The sequence below is a fragment of the Rhinoraja longicauda genome, chromosome 32 (assembly GCF_053455715.1).
Source record: "Rhinoraja longicauda isolate Sanriku21f chromosome 32, sRhiLon1.1, whole genome shotgun sequence".
NCBI classification, from domain to species: Eukaryota; Metazoa; Chordata; class Chondrichthyes; order Rajiformes; family Arhynchobatidae; genus Rhinoraja; species Rhinoraja longicauda.
The window spans coordinates 22,939,614-22,957,113 of NC_135984.1; positions in this window are offsets into that span (position 1 = coordinate 22,939,614).

A 17,500-nucleotide genomic window follows, 5' to 3' on the forward strand; every position below is an offset into this window, starting at 1 on the left:
TGGATACAGGGCCATAATGATGTTAGATTTTAGATTTAGATTTAGATTTAGAGATACAGCGCGGAAACAGGCCCTTCGGCCCACCGAGTCTGCGCCGCCCAGCTATCCCCGCACATTAACACTATCCTACACACACTAGGGACAATTGTTACATTTACCCAGTCAATTAATCTACATACTTGTACGTCTTTGTACGTCAATACCGCAGCAAGTTACTCTCAACGACATTCCTCCAAACATCTCTTTAGACTTACCCAACATCCCACCGAAGCTCCACACAGATAGCCCAGAACAAGCTGTCTAACAACGTCACCATTGAGACACCATCACCAGGCGATTCAACTGAAGATCAGCAGCAAATCATGAGATTAGTTCATAACTTGGCAGCGTGTTCGACAAAGGACTAATTGGCTTCGGGAAAAATTGTAAATTGTCCCTGTGTAGGAAGGAACAGCAGATGCTGGTTTAAACCGAGTCTAAAACTGAGGTGAGAAGGAACTTTTTCACCCAGAGAGTTGTGAATTTGTGGAATTCTCTGCCACAGAGGGCAGCGGAGGCCAAATCACTGGATGGATTTAAGAGTTAGATAGACCTCTTGGGGCTAGTGGAATCAAGGGATATGGGGTACTGATTGTGGATGATCAGCCATGATCACAATGAATGGCGGTGCTGGCTCGAAGGGCCGAATGGCCTCCTCCAGCACCTATTTTCTACTTTCTATGAAGAAGGGTCTCAAGAAGGGTTTCGACCCGAAACGTCACCCATTCCTTCTCTCCAGACATGCTGCCTGACCCGCTGAGTTACTGCAGCTTTTTGTGTAAATTGTCCCTGGGGGTGTGGAGGATAGTACTGGAGTACGGGGAACGCTGGTCGGCGCGGACTCGGTGGGCTCAAGGGTCTGTTTCGCCGCTGTGTTTCAGTATCTTTGTGCCTCTCCAGTGCTTGGTGTCGGTGCGTTGCCTCCACGCTTGGCAAGGTATCTCAGCCACTGTCTCTCTGTTACTGACAAACATCAGAACAACTCAGACCTGACCAAAGCTTCCCAGCTGCAACATGGTATTTAGCGTCAATACCTTGCCAGGGATAACCCACTCAAAATATCAGTGGGATAGGATAGCCTGTACAAGATAACTTATTCAGAGATATTAATATCCAAATAAAAAACCTAGCTGGAAAAAAATAGAAATCCTCATACCAAAAGACCAATGGAGAATTATTTGGTAGGAAAAATGGTGATAAACGGGTAGAAGCCCAGTAAGTGTGGATGGAACATGGAACAGAACCTCACAGGAACAGACGCTTTGGCCCACAATGTTTGTGCCGATCATGATGCCAAGATAAACCGATCTCATCTGCCTGCAGGTAATCCATATCCCGGCAGTCCCTCCATATCCATGTGCCTATCCAGAAGCCTCTTAAATGCCACTATCGTATCTGCCTCCACCACCATCCCTGCCAGCACGTTCCAGGCACCCACTGTGCTCTGTGTAAAAAACTTGCCCCCCACATCCTCTAAACACTGCCCCTCTCACCTTAAACAAATGCCCTCTAGTCTTTGACATCTCCACCCTGGGACAAAGCTGCTGTCGACCCTATCTACGCCTTCCCCTTCCCAGTTCTCCCACTAGTCTTCCTGCCTCCGACGACATCCTATCTTTGTCCCGCCCCCCTCCCCTGACATCAGTCTGAAGAAGGGTCTCGACCCGAAACGTCACCCATTCCTTCTCTCCAGGGATGCTGCCTGTCCCGCTGAGTTACTCCAACATTTTGTGTCTACCTTCCTACAATTCTATGTCATTCTAGCTGGTCTCCCCTCAAACTTCGGCATTCAGGAATGTATCGAGTGAATGATTGAGACAATCAGCTTGGAATCATGTACGGGTGGGTAGCCAGAGGGTGGTGAAACTGTGGAATTCATTGGCACAGATGGCTGTGGAGGTCAAGTCAAGTCAATGGGCATTTTTAAGGCAGAGATTGATCGGTTCTCGATTAGGAAGGGCATCTAAAGTTATAGGGATGTGGTTGAGAGGGAAAAATATATCATATCATATCATATCATATCATATATATACAGCCGGAAACAGGCCTTTTCGGCCCTCCAAGTCCGTGCCGCCCAGCGATCCCCGTACATTAACAATATCCTACACCCACTAGGGACAATTTTTACATTTACCCAGCCAATTAACCTACATACCTGTACGTCTTTGGAGTGTGGGAGGAAACCGAAGATCTCGGAGAAAACCCACGCAGGTCACGGGGAGAACGTACAAACTCCTTACAGTGCAGCACCCGTAGTCAGGATCGAACCTGAGTCTCTGGCGCTGCATTAGCTGTAAAGCAGCAACTCTACCGCTGCGCTACCGTGCCGCCATGTTTGAATGGCGGAGAAGGCTTGATGGGCCGAATGGCCTAATTGTGCTCCTATGTCTTGTGGTCTTGTGGGGACAGGTAGGGATTGGGTGTAAGTGAGGAACTCAGTCACTGGTGGAATATAGGGGCACAATCTCCTGAATGGCAATTTCTTGGTACATTCTATTCAGACTTTAATCCTCAAAGCAATCTGAGGACTCCTCGATCAGAGGTTGGTTTTTAATACGATGGTTATCGCCCTTCCTCCGTAACGCATTGTGATTTTTATTCCCATCCGCAGGTAAACAACATTCTGAGTCTGTACCCGCACCATTGCGTCCGGTGCCCCTGGTTCTACGGTGTGGCTGGAAGTCTACACTTCCTCTCACAGCTGCTGGTACCTGCACCTCTGTGCTCACCGCCCCACCCACACCCACAGCTCCACAGATCGCTCACAAACTTCAAGAGCAAGACTGCATCTTTTTTTTAAAAACCATTTATCGTGCATTCAGCCCACGGTGACTGGGGAGGCATAAAAACAAGCTGTACGTTCAGTTTAAAAGCTGGAGTAACAAAGTAACTCAGTAGGTCAGGCAGCATCTCTGGAGAACATGGATAGGCGATGTTTCGGGTCGAGACCCTTCTTCAGACTGAGACAGTCTCAGTCTGAGGAAGGGTCTCGACCTGAAACGTCACCTATCCATGTTCTCCAGAGATGCTGCCTGACCCTCTGAGTTTCTCCAGCTTTTTGTGTCTACTTTCACTTTAAACCAGCAACTGCGGTTCCTTCCGACACTGTACATTTACTTTAGTTTACTCTAGTTTCGAGATACAGCATGGAACCAGGCCCCACGGCCCACCCTGTCCCGCCGACCAACGATCACATGTCCTATTGTATCTCACTTTCGCATCCAACACACTCAAGGCAGTCCAAGTGAACACAGCGGCACGGTGGCGCAGCGGTAGAGTTGCTGCCTTACAGCGAATGCAGCGCCGGAGACTCAGGTTCGATCCTGACTACGGGCGCCGTCTGTACGGAGTTTGTACGTTCTCCCCGTGACCTGCGTGGGTTTTCTCCGAGATCTTCGGTTTCCTCCCACACTCCAAAGACCTACAGGTTTGTAGGTTAATTGGCTGGGCAAATGTAAAAATTGTCCCTAGTGTGTGTAGGATAGTGTTAGTATGCGGGGATCGCTGGGCGGCGCGGACCCGGTGGGCCGAAGGGCCTGTTTCCGCGCTGTATCTCTAAATCTAAAAACAAATCTAAAAAATAAAGCCCTGGAGAAATGCTTCCAAAGCACAAATCTTTCCCCATTTCAGCCAGAGCGACGGACAAAAATACACCAGGCTCACCACCCACTGGAGTGACAAGAGGAGACTCTTTTGCCACCATGGTCCCTTTATCATTTCAACGATTTGCTTAAAATAAGGTAGAACTTTAACTACGATAATAATGGGACGGACTACAGCGTTTCCATTGAGAGACGTCACTGAACCAAGTACCACCCTTTACGTACGGAGTCTGACTTTAGTCTCCACACCCTACCCCAATAAGCAACTTGCAAGCATTGCTCAGGGGACCGAGAGAACAGAAGAAATGCTTTTGGATTGCCATTGCACCCATCAGTTACCCGGCTTGGGGTGGGCAGAGGAGGGAGGAGGACATGGGTGGGTGGGCGGTGGCTGGTGTCTGTTCTATAGGTTTTGCTTGAAGAGGAAGGAAGTCAGACAGGCATCATCTACATTCCATCCACCGCCCTGGAACCTCTGTGCGTGGGACCACACACCGGCAAGAGATGGGATCCTTGGGACCACGGCAATGGCTGACAGCGTTGGAGCTTTACCCTGGCATGAGCCAACGTGGCAAATGCCATCCACCCTGGAACGGCAACGCAGAGAAGGGGATTGGTGTTGGCAGAGCTGTGCTTGAGCAATGGTTGGTGTTAATGGTGAGGAGAGAAATGCAAAAACGGTGAATAAGAGGAGAGTGCTAGAGTCTCAGTAATTATACTAGACTCCATGTTGTGCAACAACAGTGTAACCAGTATGTTATATTTGATTTGGGAAGATTTGTGGGATTTCGCACATAGTTAAAATTTGCTGCCTCCCTGATCCATGAAGCAGTGACCCTGTGGCTGATCCACCAAGCCATGTCCCCCTGCCTGATCCATGAAGCAGTGACCCTGTTGTGGCTGATCCACCAAGCCATGTCCCCCTGCCTGATCCATGAAGCAGTGACCCTGTGGCTGATGCAACAAGCCATGTCCCCCTGCCTGATCCATGAAGCAGTGACCCTGTGGCTGATGCATCCAGCCTCCGTTCCCAACAGTTCTCAATCAGAAACCTACCATCTCCAGTACATCAGCCAAGGTGCTTGTGTGACTTTCTCTATTGTGACATCCCATGGGAATCACTGGACATCATTTGAGGTCAGGCAAGGGCGGCACGGTGACGCAGCGGTAGAGGTACTACCTTACAGAACCACAGATCCGGGTTCAATCCGGACCACGGGTGCTGTCAGTGTGGAGTTTGCAAGGTCTCGCTGTGACCTCGTGGGTTTCCTCCGGGTTCTCAGGTTTCCTTCCACTTCCCAAAGACGTGCGGATATGTAGGTTCATTGGCCGCTGTGAATTGCCACTATGTGCATGTAAAGGGCTCAGAAAGTGGGATACCATAGAACTGGTGTGAACTAGTGTGATCAGTGGCCGGCGTGGACTCAGTGGGGCAAAGGGCCTGTTTCCACGGTATATCTCTAAACTAAACAACAACTGCACTTCAGAAGTACTCAGTGACTTTCATGTGCTTTGGGAAATAGAAACATAGAAAATAGGTGCAGGAGGAGGCCATTTGGCCCATCGAGCCTGCACTGCCATTCATTGTGATCATGGCTGATAGTCCACAATCAGTAACCTATGCCCAACTTCTCCCCATATCCCTTGATTCTGCTAGACCCTAGAGCTCTATCTAACTGAGATAATAAAACATGCCTTTTAAACTCAACCCTTCCTATCTTCCCAAATGTCCACAAACAGATGGTATTTCTACACTATCTCTTCCAGCGAGAGAGCAATTGTGGACGTTTTAAGCTTTTTTTTTTGCTGTAAACTTTCCCTTGAGCGGGTCAGGTAGTGTTAACAGTGTGAAACTTACCCTGATGTGTCGGGGATTATTAACTCGGTCAAAAAGGCACGTATGTTTTCTTTGTGAATCTTTTAGGCAAGGATCAAACGGTGGAGAATCCCCCAATTATGTTCTGGTACAGTAACTGCCTCATTTATTACTGGGCCCTGCCAGATCTGTTGCCAAACTCCTGATTCCAGGCTCCAACTGTCTGACCTGAAACCCTCTGTGAATGAGATAAATGAACACCACCTTGTCATGGGACGTGCCGGCCAATTATAGAAGAATGAAGCTCCGCTAAGCCAGTTGCCACAATCCTCAAATCCCGTTAGGGTAAAGCTGATTAGCCAAGCGCAGAGAAATCAGCTGTACCTCATCCTCTGCACCCCACCGAGAGTGCCCGGATTATACCATGCTTCTCACAGCTCCCTGCCACACATCAGCCTTTCACTAAACCCCCCAAAACCTGGTGCCGTTTAATTCCATCCCACTGAAAGCTTCGGAAGCCAATATTCTGCTGTGCACAAAGTGCTGAAATTCCAACGTTGATTTCTGTCTGCAGCCGTTGGGCTAATCCCTCTCGTTTGTCTCTCTTTCTTTCTGTGTCTGACTGTCAGTCTCTCTCTTTCTCTCTCCTGTATCTGCCTTTGTCTCTCTTTCTTCCCCCCTTTCTCTTTTTCCCCTCTCTCTCCTTGCTCTTTCTCACCTCTCGCTCCCCCCCCTCTCTACTTCCCCCCTCTCCCCATCTCTCTCTCTCTCCCCTCTCTATCTTCTCCCCTTTCCCCATCTCTCTCTCTCCCCTCTCTACTGTCTCCCCTCTCCCCATCTCTCTCTCTCCCCTCTCTATCTTCCCCCCTCTCCCCACATCTCTCTCCCCCTGTCTACCTTCTCCCCTCTCCCCATCTCTCTCCCCCTCTCTACTGTCTCCCCTCTCCCCACATCTCTCTCCCCCTCTCTATTTCCCCCCTCTCCCCACATCTCTCTCCCCCTGTCTACCTTCTCCCCTCTCCCCATCTCTCTCCCCCTCTCTACTGTCTCCCCTCTCCCCATCTCTCTCTCCCCTTCTCTACTTTCTCCCCTTTCCCCACCTCTCTCTCCCCCCCCTCTCTCTCCCTCCACCTCTCTCTCTCCCCCACTTTCTCTTCCCCATCCTCTCCTTAGATCTGGTGGAAGTTAGAATGAGTGCGTGTTTCAGTCATTCCTCCTCTGGAGAACTATCCATACGTCCTGAACACCTGAGAACACCTGTATATTATTGTCACATGTGTCGAGATACAGTGAAAAGCTTTAGTTTGCAGTCAAATAAAATCATACTGTACATGAATACAATTAAGCTGTACACAAGTACAACAGTGCACTCTGCACGCCAAGGCTACATGTCTTCCACAGCCAACAATGGACCATTGTGGGCTCCACCTTTCCTTGGTCATTGGTGCGGCTCTGATTATTCTGAATCTTTTCATACCTCCGGTTGCCCTCCCCCCTGACTCTCAGTCTGACGAAGGGTCTCGATCTGAAACGTCACCTATTCCTTCACACCAGAGATGCTGCCTGACTTTACTCCAGCATTTTGTGTCTGCCTTCAGTGTAAACCAGCATCTGCAGTTCCTTCGTACACAAGGTACAATAGGTTGTGCAAAGAGAAATATATCAGAGTGCAGAACATAGTGTGATAACAAGGAACTGGCGGATGCTGATTTACACCAAAGATAGACACAAAATACTGGAGTCATTCCATGTTCTCCAAGCATGCTGCCTGACCCGCTGAGTTACTGCATCATTTGTTGTGTACCTGCAGGATTGTAACAGGACAGTTTCAGAGAAAAAGTTCAAGGTCCACAAAGAGGCAGGTTGGAAGATTAGGACTATACCCCCATTTATGGGAAGACCGTTCAATAGTCTGATGAGAGTGGGGAAGAACCTGTTCCCCGATAGCTGAAGTATTTCACTGCTCTTTGTGGAATCCAGCTGTGAACAAGCTGGCTCCTGAGCCTCCTATGTTAAGCAGTGACCACATTTTACATTGGATGTTAAAAAAGTTTGGGATTTTCGGAAGCAAGAGATTAATATGAAAACGCACACCTCCAGAGTCAGGGACAGTTTCTTCCCAGCTGTTATCAGGCAACTGAACCATCCTACAACACCCTGAGAGCAGTGCTGAATTACTATCTACCTCATTGGTGACCCTCAGTCTGTCCTTGATCAGACGTTGCTGGCTTTACCTTCCACTCAACATCATTCCCTTATCATGTATCGATACACTATAGTGGTTCGATTGTAATCATGTATTGTCTGTCCGCTGACTGGACAGCACACAGCAAAAGCTTTTCACTGTACCTCGGTACACGTGACAATAAACTAAATAAGTAACGCAAATCTTTATTTCTTTCCAGCTGTGTGGAGCACCATACTCTGTAGGATTTCCATAAAAATCTTGCCCATATTTCCTCACAATCCCCGTCACTTTCTGTTCTGGCCAAGTTATTGAAGCACATACTGTACTTTGAGCCCAATGCAATTGTTTCAGGTCCAGTTTACCCAATTAGGCAGATTTTACATGATTAGTTTCCCTGTGGAGTTGCAGCTAATAACATTGTCCCGGCAAACCCGCTCCACCAAAATAATGAATCATTTGGAAAACTTGAAACTGAGATTGAAAGTTCTTTTGATTTTGCAATATTTCGTTTTAGTTTATTGGTTTAGAGATACAGCGCGGAAATAGGCCCTTCAGACCACTGACTGGCGATCGCAACACACCAGCTTTATCCTACACCAACTAGGGACAATTTACAATTTTTTATCAAGTCAATTCGCCTACAAACCTGTACGTCTTTGGAGTGTGGGAGGAAACCGGAGCTCCTGGAGAAAACCCACGCGGGTCACGGGGAGAACTCTGTCACGGGGAGAACACGGGGAGAACAGACAGCACCCGTAGTTAGGATTGAACCTGGGCCTCTGGCACTGTAAGGCAGCAACTCTACCGCTGTGCCACTTTGCCACCCGTTTGGAACCTAGACAGCTGTGTGTGCTTGTGTGTGTGTGTGCTTGTGTGTGTGTGTGCTTGTGTGTGCGTGTGTGTGTGTGTGTGTGTGTGTGTGTGTGCGTGTGTGCGCGCGTGTGTGTGTATATGTGTATGTGTGTGTGTGTATGTGTGTATGTGTATGTGTGCGTGTGTGCATGCGTGTGTGTGTGTGTGTGTGTGTGCTTGTGTGTGTGTGTGTGTGTGTGTGTGTGTGTGTGCTTGTGTGTGTGTGTGTGTGTGTGTGTGTGTGCGTGTGTGTGAGTGTGTGTGTGTGTGTGTGCGTGTGTGCATGCGTGTGTGCGTGTGTGTGATAAAACATTATTCTCAGGCTCTTAATATAAACTTGCTGTCACCTAACCATAATCTTTCTTCAATCTCTCTGTGATGCTCTATAAATGCTGGGCTTTTCACGGAGATGGTAGCCCTCAGACTAACAGCAGTGTCCCCCCCCCCCCACCCCAACTTCCCACCACCCCGCCTCGTAGACTGGCCTTCATCAGGTCAACGTCTACTGCCTGCCCACAATCACATTAATGCAGGGTAGTCAGAACAATTCGGGCAGGACTGGCTGATACACTACCTCCTGCTGGGAGCTGGAATGTGTGTCTCACTTTCACCACAGTTGGTCTCTCTCTGTCTCCCTCACTCTGCTCTGCTGTGGGAACCATCTCTCTTCCCTCCCCCAGCTCCATGCTTTCCCTGGTTTGCTTGCCTTTCGCCGTGCCTCGCTCGTCCCCTTTCACTTTTGCTTTTCTTTCTCTGTCACTTTCCTGCTCTTTATTTTCCTTACTCTCTGCCACTTTCCTTGTCCCTGTGTTGTTCTGCTGCTCTCTCTCCCTCTCTCTGCACCGCTTCCTCACGGCCTTTCCCCCCCCAGTTCTTTCTTGAGGTTATAAATTCCCTAATTCCATCTTTGCTGGAAGGGAATGCAGCTCAGAAATTGATCTATGCAGTTTGCAGCTCGATCTTTAAAGCCACACTCCCTCTCAATGTACGGCAGTGTAGCGCCAGTGAGTTAACCCTTTGCATTCTTTCAATCCATTGCCCGTTTCTCGATTTGTTTGCCATTTCTGTCCTCTTATTCAGTATCATAGAACATAGAAAATAGTGCGTGCGGCACGGTGGCGCAGCGCTAGAGTTGCTGCCTTACAGCGCCAGAGACCCGTGTTCAATCCTGACTATGGGCCCTGTCTGTACGCAGTTTGTATGTTCTCCCCGTGACCCGTGTAGGTTTTCTCCAGGTGCTCTCGTTTCCTCCCACACTCCAAAGATGTACAGGCTTGTAGGTTAATTGGCTTGGTAAAAATTGTAAATTGTCCCTCGTGTGTGTAGGATAGTGTTAGTGTACAGGGATTGCAGACTCGGTGGACTGAAAGGCCCGTTTCTGCTCAATATCTCTAAACTAAACGAAACATAAATGTTCAGCAGATAAACAGGTCCTTTGGCCCATGATGTTCGTGTTGATGTGACTCCAGGTTAATCCAATCTCACCGAGCCTGTCTGACCCATATCCCTCCAATCGTTTTAGACATCACTTCACATTAGAGATACAGTGCGGAAACAGACCCTTCGGCCCACCAAGACCACGCGGACTGGCGATCACCCGTACACTAACCTACACACACTAGGGACAATTTACAATTTCTAGTACTGCACTTTTTACAAACTTGATCAATATGGTGCTCGGATAACAACCTATCCCTAAATACCACCAAGACCAAGGAGCTGATCATCAACTTCCGTAGGTCACATAACGGGGAATATGCCCCGATCTCTATCAACGGGGACAGTGTGGAGAGAGTGTCCAGCTTCAAGTTTCTGGGCACTCACATTTCGGAGGACCTAACATGGTCCAATAACACTGCTGCGCTGGTCAAGAAGGCACAACAAAGACTGTTCTACTTAAGAACACTGAAAAAGTCTGGTCTACCCCAACAGCTGCTGACGACCTTCTACCGCTGCACCATCAAGAGCATCCTAACGCATGGCATCCCTGTGTGGTACCTCAGCTGCACGGAGGCAGAAAGGAAAGCTCTACAGCGGGTAGTCCATAGAGCTCAGAGGGCCATCGGAACACAGCTACCAGACTTAGAGGGCATCTACAACACACGATGCCTCAGAAAAACCACCAGCATCCACAAAGACTTTTCACACCCCTGCAACAGTCTGTTCGAACTCCTTCCATCGGGCAGACGATACAAGGCCTTCTACGCCCGCACCTCCAGCCTCAGGAACAGCTTCATCCCCAGGGCCATAGCTGCTATGAACCGGTCCTGCTGAGCCGGATGGCCACAACGCATAGATCAACTTGCACTTTACCCTGTCTAAAACTGTTACAACTGTTTCGTTTCGTTGGGTTGCTGCTGTCTAAATTACTTAAATTATTGCATCGTATGGGGGGCGCATTCCCAATCTCGTTGTACCCCTGGGTACAATGACAATAAAGATATATTGTATTGTATTGTATTGTATATGTATTGCTTTGTCCCTTTTTTACATTTCCCTTCTCTGGTTTTACATCTTTGGGAAGATGGAGGAAATAAGAGCCTCACACAGTCACACCAAGGACATGCCAACTCCACAGACTGCACTGGAGGCCAAGGTCATACCCAGGAGGCATGGCATGTGAGGCAGCAGCTCCACCCGCTGCTCCTGTTTACCTGGTTTACTGTCAAAACCTCATGAAGTGGAATTTCGGACATACGACCCTTCAATGAAACCAGCAGTTATAGTCAACTACACTTGCTCCCTGTGCACGGAGGAACTGTAGATGCTGGCTTGTACCGAACATAGACACAAAGAAAGTGATGAAGTAACTCAGTGGGTTTGTGTGGAAGGAACTGCAGATGTGGGTTTAAACCAAAGATAGACACAAAAAGCTGGAGTAACTCTGGAGTGACAGGCAGCATCTCTGGAGAGATGGAATGGGTGATGTTTTGGATCAAGGCCCTTCTTCAGACTTGAGTTACTCCAGCTTTTCCTTCAGCAGGTTTGCAGACAGTCTGATGGGTTGAACCTGAATCGAACCTGGGTCTGTGGCGCTGTGAGGCAGCAGTTCTGCCACTGTGCTGCCCTTCAGTTGGGGTACTTTGAGGAAATTGCCTATTCTTCACTTTTGTTGTACGGGCATGTTTGTTGTTTGGGATGATTGTTGGTCGGCACGGACTCGGTGGGTCGAAGCGCCTGTTTCTGTGCTGTCTCTCTAAAGCCTAAAGGATCCCTCTTGGTTTAACGTTTGATCGGAGGGATGGCAACTCAATGTAGCCTCCCTCAGCACTGCGCTGTTTCAGCCTTGCCTCGAATTACTGGAGGGGGACTGGAACATAAAATCCCACTCAGATGGGAGAGATCTAACCAATGAATCACAGTTCTATCACACAAGTAGCATTTAGATTTTAGATTTAGAGATACAGCGCGGAAACAGGCCCTTCGGCCCACCGGGTCCGCGCCGCCCAGCGATCCCCGCACATTAACACTATCCTACACACACTAGGGACAATTTTTTAAAAACATTTGCACAGCCAATTAACCTACATATCTGTACGTCTTTGGAGTGTGGGAGGAAACCGAAGATCTCGGAGAAAACCCACGCAGGTCACGGGGAGAACGTACAAACTCCGTACAGACGGTGCCCGTAGTCAGGATCGAACCTGAGTCTCCGGCGCTGCATTCGCTGTAAGGCAGCAACTCTACCGCTGCGCCACCGTGCCGCCTGCGATATTAGAATCAGATACACGCACAAAACATGCAAAAAGTCATTTTCAGCTTAATTTCACAGCCATTTTATAACTTCAGTATTAGATTCGAGATATGTTGGATTACTGTGCTTTTGCTGTAAAATGATATTTTTTTAATATCTATTTTAGCTGCCAATTTCCCTCCCTCTCAACCTGCCGCCAAACCTCTCCTCACCTCACAAGGGGGTCAGCTAACGAGCTGGTTACCCCTGAGTCAGGACGTTCTGCGCTCAAATTGAAAGAAATGTTGTGGTTTTACTCGAGAGCCTTTAGCAGTGCAAAGATCTTGGCTTCCACTCCACTGCAGTACTGATGTCTTGCTGCAACATTGGAGGGACTTTGATGCTAAACTGAGCCCCTGTTTGCTGTCTCTGGTAGAAGCATAAGATCCCGTGGAATATTTTGATCATCTGTTGAGTTATTCGCAGTGCCCAGACCAATAGCTGAAGACGGGCCTCGATCCGAAACGTCACCCATTCCTTCTCTCCCGAGATGCTGCCTGTCCCACTGAGTGACTCCAGCATTTTGTGTCTATCTTCGATTTAAACCAGCATCTGCAGTCCCTTACTACACATCCTTGGGAATATTTTGATCATCTGTTGAGTTGTTCTCAGTGTCCAGACCAATACCTGAAGAAGGGTGTCAACCAGCAAGGCCACTGTTTCCTTTTCCAGAGATGTTGCCTGACCCACTGAGATACACCAGCATTTTGTGTCTACCTTCAATATTTAACACTCTGCCGACATTTATACAAGTTATAAATATTAGGTTTTGGTCTCCTAATTTGAGGAAGGACGTCCTTGTAATTGAGGCAGTGCAGCGTAGGTTCACGAGATTGATCCCTGTGATGGCGGGACTGTCATATGAGGAAAGATTGAAAAGACTATGCTTGTATTCACTGGAGTTTAGAAGAATGAGAGGGGATCTTATAGAGACATATAAAATTATAAAAGGACTGGACAAGCTAGATGCAGGAAAAATAGTCCCAATGTTGGGGGAGTCCAGAACCAGGGGCCACAGTCTTAGAATAAAAGGGGAGGGCATTTAAAACTGAGGTGAGAAGGAACTTTTTCACCCAGAGAGTTGTGAATTTGTGGAATTCTCCGCCACAGAGGGCAGTGGAGGCCAAATCACTGGATGAATTTAAGAGAGAATTAGATAGAGCTCTGGGGGCTAATGGAATCAAGGGATTTGGGGAGAAGTTGGGCACAGGTTGCTGATTGTGATCAGCCATGATCACAATGAATGGCGGTGCTGGCTCGAAGGGCCAAATGTCCTCCTCCTGCACCTATTTTCCATGTTTCTATGTAGATTATGTAGATGGCCGTGTCGAGGCCATTGATCTCCTGGATGCCGGTCCTGAGGAGAGTGTGCTCTCATTCTGAACTTGCTCTTGCTGTGTCTAATACATGCTGCTGTGTTTTCCACACTCTACCTGCATCCCACTGTATACCACTTTGCAATGGTTTAGAAGAAACTTTATGGGCATCGGATTTTACTTCCAAGACCTCTGTGGAATGTGAGGCAAGCTGGAGCTGGCAGTGGTAGGTCAGCATCGGGAGGCATTGCAACTGATGCTGATCATGTCCCCGATCTGCACCCATCCACACACGGTCATTGTACAACTAATCCCACAGCCTATGGGCAGCACGGTGGCACAGCGGTAGAGTTGCTGCCTTAAAGCGCCAGAGACCCGGGTTACGTAACAACATGATGCGATAGAACTTTATTTATCCCAGGAGGGAAACTGGTCTGCCAGCAGTCATAAAACACAAGATTTATGAAACATGAAATTAAAGTGACGGAAAGGATTGGGGATGTGCAATGATTGGGGGGGAGGGGGAGTCAGTCTCAGTCTCAGTCTACCCCACGACAGAAGGGGGAGGGGTTGTACAGTTTGATAGCCCCAGGGAAGAAGGATCTCCTGTGGCGTTCTGTGCTGCATCTTGGTGGGACCAGTCTGTTGCTGAAGGTGCTCCTCAGGTTGACCAGTGTGTCATGGAGGGGGTGAGCTGTATTGTCCAGGATGCTCCGCAGTCCAAGACCACCTCCCGTGAATCCAACTTGCATAGATCCTGACTACGGGTGCTGTTTGCACAGAGTTTGTGTTTTCTCCCCGTGACCATGTGGGTTTCCTTCTGGTGCTCCGGTTTCCTCCCACACTCCAAAGACGCATGGAATTGCAGGTTAATTGGTAGGTTGTAGAATTGCCCCTAATGTGTGTAGCTGCGTGTACTGGGTGATCGCTGGTCGGTGCGAACTTGCTGGGCCAAAGGGCCTGTTTACCTGCTCTATCTCTAAAGTCTAATCCTGGAGGAAAACACCAGGTCACTGGTCAGTAACCTCTGCTGCTAAATTCTACTCATGGCCATCAGCCAGGGGCAGATACTGCAGGACACTGATATCTCAATAACAACAGGTTACAAACTGGGCGAAGGGAAGGCTAACTCCGTGCAAGCTTTTCCAACACAGGTCCGTACCTTCAGGAACAAGTGAACTGCGAGAACTGAGCACGACATGAAATGGTTGTCAGACATGGGAGAAAGTGGTCACTTTAGAATACAGCAGAGTTCGTTGGTGCTCCAGGTGGGAAGTCACCCGTTAGATTCAGTGCTACCTGCACCCCAGTCACAGGTGAGGCAGGTATTTGTACGACACCATTACTTTGATTCAAATCCATTAAGAAAAAAAGTGGTGCAAGAAACACTGGAGCAGACATGTGAGAAACGCTCAGGTGAAGCTCGTTTATAAACAATAATAAAAACAAACTGCAGATGCTGGCTTTTACCAAAGATAGACACAAAGTGCTGGAGTAATTCAGCGGGTCAGGCAGCATCTCTGGAGCACGTAGATTGGTGACATTTCGGATCAGGACCCTTCTCCAGCAATGTGTGTCTCTCTTTGGGATCAATCAGCTTCTGCGACTCCTTGTTTTTACACTATCCTTGTATTTGACACGGAATCATTACTCCCTTGGCCATTCTCAATCTCACTGACACTCGCACTCTCACACTGACACACTCACTCTCATTCCCACTCTCTCACTCACTGACACACTCACTCTCACACCCACTCACACTCACTCACACACTCACTCACTCTCACACTCACTCTCATTCCCATTCCCTCACTGACATTCTCGCACTCACTCTCACACACACTCACTCTCAATCTCACACTCCCCCTCACTCTCAATCTCACTGACACTCGCACTCTCACACTGACACTCACTCTCATTCCCACTCCCTCACTCACTGACATTCTCACACTCACTCTCACTCACTCTCTCTCACACTCACTCGATCTCACTCTCACACTCACTCTCTCCCTCACTCACTGACACTCTCACTCACTCTCATTCCCACTCCCTCACTCACTGACATTCTCACACTCAATCTCACACTCACACTCAATCTCACACTCACAAACACTCACTCTTACCCTCACTCTCACACTCCCTCTCACAATCTCACACTCACTCTCAAACTCACACTCACTCTCAATCCCACACTCACTCCCACACTCATTCACTCCCACACTCACTCACTCCCACTCACACACACCGGCACTCTCCCTGACACTCACTCTCACTGCAATGCCGCCACTACTCTGAGCATCACCTTGTTTGTCCCTCTCTCTCTCCTCACTCCGGCCGGTCCAGGGCATGTCTGCCCACTCTCTCTCTGTCACTCTCACTCTCTCTCTCTCTGCAGGCTGGACCAGCGCAGGCTGCAGGCGGGCTGAGCGTGGCTTTGTGAGGTGGGTTATCCTTGTGTACGGACCCAGTCTCCTCTCCCCGACGGCTCCTTCCACCTGCTCACTGGGCGGCTGCCCCCCACCAGCCCCCGACCCTCTGCCCAGCGTCACCCCCCTCACTGTGTGTGTGTGTGTGTGTGTGTAGGTGCTGACTGTGTGTAGATCACTACTGCACCTTGTCACAGTCTCTCCACTCACGCCCCTCACAGCTGTGTAAAACCCTCACTCCCACCTACCTCTCATTTTGTTCAGCTTTTCCAAAATCACCAACAACCCCCCCCCAACCCTTCTCATCTCTTCCCAGCTCCCACACTCACTCACTCACTCACTTACTAACTCGACCTTCCACCACCCTCGCTTTACACCCCGTGCCTGCCATTCCCATCTCCCTCATACTCCCTCTGACAATCACCTGTCACAGCTGTGGTCGTGCAGACCCCCAGCAGAACCCCCCCCTCACCTGCCTCCCCCTCACATGTCCCACCCTCACCTGTCTCACTCCCTCACCTGCCTCACCCCTCACCCCTCACCTGTCTCACCCCCTCATCTGTCTCACCCCTCACCTGTCTCACCTGTCTCACCTGTCTCACCCCCTCACCTGTTTCATCCCTACACCTGTCTCACCCCCTCACCTGTCTCACTCCCTCACCTGTCTCACCCCCTCACCTGTCTCACCCCCTTACATATCTCACCCCTCACCTGTCTCACCCGTCTCACCCCCTCATCTGTCTCACCTCTTCACATGTCTCACCCCCTCACCTGTCTCACCCCTCACCTGTCTCACCCCTCACCTGCCTACCCCCTCACCTGTCTCACCCCCTCACCTGTCTCACCCCCTCACCTGTCTCACCCCCTCACCTGTCTCACTCCCTCACCTGCCTCACCCCTCACCTGTCTCACCCCTCACCTGCCTACCCCCTCACCTGTCTCACCCCCTCACCTGCCTACCCCCTCACCTGTCTCACCCTCACCTGCCTACCCCCTCCGTCTTACCCCCTCGCTTGTCTCACCCCCTTACATATCTCACCCCTCACCTGTCTCACCTCCCTCACCTGTCTCACCTCCCTCACCTGTCTGACCCCCCTCACCTGTCTCACCCCCCTTACCTGGTAGCAACCTTGCCCACTTGTCCACGACCCTGCAGATTGTGCTCCGGGTCTCCACTTACACTTGCAGTGTCACCTTCGTTCACGGTGGACAGCGCTGAATCCAACAAGCCCGAAGGTGGTCAGAAAATACACAGAATGCTGGAGTAACTCAGCGGGACAGGCAGCATCTCTGGAGAGAGGGAATGAGTGGCGTTTGGGGTCGAGACCCTTCTTCAGACCCGAATCGTCACCCATTCCTTCTCTCCAGAGACGCTGCCTGTCCCGCTGAGTTACTCCAGCATTTTGTGTCAGTCTTCGGTTTAAACCAGTATCTGCAGTTCCTCCCTACACTGACCAACGCAGATGATGTTCAGACTGTCAGAGTGGAGAGTGAGTGGGGCGCACGTCTACAGCTGGGACTGTGTGAT